The sequence below is a fragment of the Trachymyrmex cornetzi genome, unplaced genomic scaffold, assembly GCF_001594075.2.
Source record: "Trachymyrmex cornetzi isolate Tcor2-1 unplaced genomic scaffold, Tcor1.1 scaffold156, whole genome shotgun sequence".
NCBI classification, from domain to species: Eukaryota; Metazoa; Arthropoda; class Insecta; order Hymenoptera; family Formicidae; genus Trachymyrmex; species Trachymyrmex cornetzi.
In genome coordinates this window covers 2,280,455-2,286,454 of record NW_017296157.1, presented here as the reverse complement: position 1 = coordinate 2,286,454, position 6,000 = coordinate 2,280,455, and positions in this window count along the sequence as shown.

Sequence of the window (6,000 nt, the reverse complement as noted above, 5' to 3'; positions counted from 1 at the left end):
CGCCGATCGGTCGCGGGCGGCATATTCTGAACTCGGACCGCACGCGTTCTGTCGATGATTTTCCCGCTAACGACGAGAGAGAGAGAGAGAGAGAGAGAGAGAGGCGCGGGCGAAGGCTGGAAACGCGAGCGTACGTGCGTCCGCTCGTTCGCTCGTGCATTTCGCCGTTCCGTCGCTGCCGAGAAGCCTTGAAAGTCGGCCGCGCGATCGACGGTCGACGAGCGGAATCTCGCGCAATGCGAACCTTTATGTCTTTAAGCCCCATGTCTCACGATAATATACATCTTCGACTCGCACTCGCGATTTCCATTGTGTCCAATTACTTCGCCGCCACGTGCTTCACCCCCACAATAGAGGGGGAAGATCCTGTTGGCGGGCCTCTAATTGGTCGCGGGAAGACTGCAAGTTAGAAATGCGCTTTATATCGAAGATAGACAAGGAGAGATAAGAGCGCGTTTCTGAACTTCGCGAAGTTCGCGGTCGTTCAATTTCGTTTACAGCGACGCGCGTAAAGTATGTCCAATTCTAACGATGGAAATTAATTTTAATCTCGTTTTAACTTACTTTTTATTTTCTTCTAGTTTTAGGTATTGAAAGAGATTAAATTAAACCGAGATGAAAGTTAATTAATTGGTAGATATGAATATAAGTATTAAAAAAAGATAAAGAATTAATTAAACTGAAATTAAAGTTAATCTACGTTAATAAAGAATAGATCTGTCCGTTTCTACCAGTGTAGAAATTTTAATCTTGGTTCAATTAACTCTTCATCTTTTTTTAGTTTCTTAGTTGTCCCAGTTCTGCAACTATGGACAACTAAGATCAACTTTAATCTCGCTTTAATTTACTCCGTCTCTTTTCTTAATTCTTATTCTTTATCTTTTCTAATTCCGAGATTAAAGTTAATCTTACAGTTGTGGAACTCTGGATCTTAGAATTAGAAAAAGATGAAGAGTAAGTTGAACTCAGATTAAAATTAATCTACATTGATAGAAATGGATACTAAATGAATAATCGAGGAACACAAAATCATAAAATCACGGTGACATCAAATAGAAATCATTTTAGAAAAATCATTATGTCATTCGATACACTTTTGACAATGACTGTGGTAAATTTTTGACAAGTGTATCGAGTGACATCATTATGATGTTTCTTAAAATTTGTTTTACCTAAAGTTATCTTGATCTTATAAATTTTTCTACTTGAGAATATTATGAGTGGAATTTACTTCAAATATCACACTAATTCGTATAAATGTGACAAACAGAACAACATTTCTGGAAACTTATCATACATTCCAGCCTTTTTTCTTTTATAAAATAGATAACGATGAAATTTTCAAAATAAAAGAGTGATAAACGAGTAGACATTTGACTTATGGTTATGTTGTGGAAATTTTAAATAATTGATTTATCTATGCAGAAAACAAAAGGGTTCAAATTCAGGATATGTTTTAAAGACATTTTTGCAAAAACTGTCTAAAAGACGTCTATAAAATGTCTTATGTCCCGATTTTGGACTTTGTATCATTTAGATATAAATCAATTTTTGTATCGGCAAAAAGAAAAAATTTATATTATGCACGCAACACGCGTATCTCTCAGAATTGATTTACCCGCGATAATTATTTATCTACCGATTAAGCATAGCTTTCAATCTTTATTTCGAATCACCGTCGAGGCGCGTCGCCCCTCGAGAGAACACTCTCACCTATCGATAAGTTCACTTGTCGCATTCCATTTCTTTATTTTTTTTAATTCAAAATATTTGACTTTCATGTGGTAAGAAAAGAATCGACTTTCAGACAAAATTTTAGCATATAGACTGACATCTTTCAATTAGATCGAATGTCAAAACCAGAGCCATTTTTTTCAGCCACATTTTTTTCTCTCTTAAATGTATACATATAGGTAAGTACCTTGTCTTTTCTCAAAGAGATAGCGAGCATGAAGTGCGCCGCTAGTCGAGCCGACTCGATTCGAGGCGCGAGTTACGTTTAAGGTTAAGTATTAACTCTTTATTACTCACGTGGGACGTTCAGAACATCATGGCTTTATAAATTCATTTAAAAAATGCCATGCTATTTGTATACATTATTATATTTAATGCAAATTATCTTACAATTAAATAAAAATTTGTTGCATTTATTTTTATCTGAAGAATGTATTGAATATCAATCTTTATTTAATTGTAAGTTATCAAAGAGAACAATGAAAATTAAGATACAATATTGAAAAGTGAGAAACACTCCGTACGAGTAATGACGTTAAAAACATTACGCAAGAAATGTAAAGTTAAATACAAACGTATTATGTCTATTTCTACCAATGTAGATTAATTTTAATCTCGATTTTCAACTTATCTTTTATCTTTTTTCTAAAATTCTATGCATTAAAAAAAAGTAAAGAGTAAATTAAATCAAGATTAAAATTCTAATCTACATGAGTAGAAATGAATATTATTCTTCTCATATCTATTTTTACCAATGTAAATTAACTTTAATCTCTTTTTAACTTACCTTTAATATTTTTTTAATCCTAAACATTAGAAAAAAGTGGAGTAAATTTAACTCAGAGTTAAAGTTACTCCACATTGGTAGAAATAGATACATTATTCTCTTTATATATATTTTTGCCAATGTACACGGAGAAAATTTTATATTTAAAATTACTATAATATTATAGAAGCTGTGGACTATCATGACAATTCTAAGTTTAAATACTATTTTTTTAAAAACAATAATGCAACGTAATTTTTACACTTTTTCATAGTAAAAATATTTTATTACAAAATCAAAACTTGTTGAATAAAAGTTAGTATCGTAAAAATAAGTAAAAAATATATATATACCTAGCAAATTTTGTTTGCGTACCATAGTAAAAATTAACTGTTTTCATGTTAGAATATGGCTTAAGCACTGGCTTTTAACAACAATTACTTTATTTATGTGATAAAAATTAGTATTACCATAGTAAAAGTTATGTCGGAATCATGTTGTGATAGTCCATCGAAAATACAAGACATAATAAAGTGTAATTTAAAATTGTATTAAAACTTAATATAAAATTTTCTCCGTGTAGATAAACTTCATTCTCGGCTTACTTACTTTTCACATTTTTCTAATTTTTCTTATGAGTATTAGAAAAAGGTAAACAGTAAATTAAACAAAAATTAAAGTTAATCTACATTGGCATAGAAGTGAACATTTAGCACGCCGGGTGCGGAGCGCTCGAAGAAGGAAAGAACACTATAGGGAGACGGGCGTTTTGTGAAATTTCCAAAAGGCATCTACAGCCTACTCAAGTAACACGTTACCTTGGTGGTATCGTATCGCACGCGCGCGGCGCGGAGCGGCTGCGACCAGCCGGCGGCGCGTTCCCCTTTCCCTTCCGCCGCCCGCATCACGGATCCCCACTGCCGCGGAAACTTTCCGCGCTCCCCGCGCGCATTTGCGTTCCTGCCTGCTCCACCGCGCCCCACCCCGCAGTAACCCATCGCCCCGCCGTTTCCCCGTCGACGCGATGGCTCGTCAAACTCCGCCGCTATATTCATGCCGCGCATCTCCGCTCACGCAGTCACGGAGATGCCACGTTGCCGCACTTCCTTTCTCTTCAATCTCTCCGTCTCCCTTCCTCCCTTCCTCTCTCCCTCTGTCTGTCCGTCTCTGTCTCTCTCTCTCTGTCTCCATGCTCTCTCGCCGTTACGCCGCGAGGTAGCAACCTGATTTCTTGTCCAGCTCTATCGTCGCGAAAGATGACGCGCTTAATGAAAAATTGTCCAGAGCGCTCCCGCGATTTTGGAATTCAAATCGAGAATCGTATAATCATCTCATTTACGTCTAATCTCGAGCTTCGCCGATTTCCAGAGATATTCCAGCAATTCCAGCGCGCCTAGAAATTCGAGTCTCAGGTTTCTCGCGATATATACGCTGCTCTCAGCTCGTTCCCTCCCCGCATGATCCCTTCCGTTTCCAACGGTCCTTCGGCGGAGGGAGATTGAAATTTTGTCGGCGAAACGGTGCGACCCCGTTGGCACGGTGTTTTGAAAGGCCTAAAAACGTCGAGAGCGAATCATCGCAGCGGTCGGACGAAAAGTGCTGAACGTGCCGTCGTTTCGCCAAGGCGGTTATCTCTATGCCGAGCGAGCAAAACGCGGAGGGGCGCACGTGTTTGAACTTGTTCGATCGCAACGGCGATCGGAGGGAGACGTGGCAACGTCGCATCGCGCCGTTCAAAATAGCTCTCACCAGCTGGCGACTTTCGCTCGACCCACGGATTAAAGTCCGCGGAAACGCGCGCGACGCTCCCGAGGAAATAGCGCCGTGTCGCTGATCCGCCAGGGCTTCGGACTTCGATCTCGATGCATGGAGAGCGAACGATCGCCACCCGGAAAACCCGTCTACACCCATTCGTTAAATCGAACAGTGGGCGACGTTGAAATGTGTCATCGATTGCGTCATTCTCTCGGAAAAGATGGTCGCCGCCAGTTGCGAACCGACTGTTAAGTCGCACTACGTGAATCAAGCTGCGAGTCACGCGGCGATTATAGCGTTTCGATCGCGACAAAAGGACTGAGAAAAAATATGAGAATGACTCTCGTTCAAAAGAATGTTTTGCAGGTTTCTTCTGAGAAGAATTCGAGATTGTTCGAAATAGTTAATCGATAATCCGCACGTCTTCCAGTTCGGCTTCCTGTTGCAAGCGTATCGAACGGCACTGCCGGCGCCATCTGTGTTTTATTGGTTAAGATAGAAAGAAAAGGCTACTAATGCGTTATTTATTTTCCATAAGCAAATGTGGCATACTGTGTCATAAATGCTGAATTGTATCAATGTCGTACTATCACTCGCGTCTTTTTTTACACCTGCGTTTAATGTTATTGAGAAGTTGGGATTCGCGTTATGAATAAATAAACGCGATCGCACGATCTGTCCATATTTAGACTTGCTCGTTTGCAAATTTATAAACGGACAATTTCCGGTTATTCAGCTCGATTTCTTATTGGTCGAGCGGATTCGAAGGGTTCGCGCAAAGGGCGCGCGAATATAGACGTCGCTCGATTCTCGAAAAATAGAATCGCGGATGCAAATATTACAAATCGTTATATAATCTCTCTAAGTTTAAATTCCAATGTTACTGATAAACGAAAATGCCTTCTAATCGTAACGAAAATGAGACGCAAGTCGTACTTTTCTGCATTCATATTGATAATTCACCATATTCATCTCGATATCCGGTTCTTTTTTTTTGCAATAGAACGATGATAGAAAAACAAACACGATAAAAACGCTTGTGTAATCTTACGTGCGCGAATATCAATCGTGAATTATTCGTCGCGCATATATATCGCTCATTTGTGTGCTACAATAACAACATAATTAAAAAAAATCATAATTTCATATATGTACTGGAGAAAAAATGTAATTTGAAACTATATACTTTTATTCCTCTACAATTAGATTATTACATCGAAATTACATTTTAACATTAAAATTACCAAATTTTAGTAATTCGAAATATTTAAACTTATTTTTTGGAAAAACTTTGTTTTTTGAATTATGTTTTGTTGTATAAAGCGCGATATATATAAAATATCTAGGTAGAAGTCCTGAAGTACATACACTAACAGCGAATTCGGTTAGAACTAATGTATATTAAAGCCGTTGTACACTGATTTAAATCTGACAAATAAAAGTGACATGTATGTATTTCAAATTATAAAATATATTTTATTTAACAGCACATTAAAATGTATTGAGGATGTATTCACGGTTTAACCCATTTTTATATTTATATTAAGCACACATCTCTTTACATTAATTCGTGTATGGCGGCTTTAATGTACGCACCAGTGTGTACTAGTAGTAAATGATAAGTGCGTCGATAATAAATACGGCGAATTCGCTATAATAATAAACATTAGCTACACTATATTATATTGTCCTCAATAATATAACACATATTGTACTTAACAGTTGCATTATTGAGTAGGAAATTA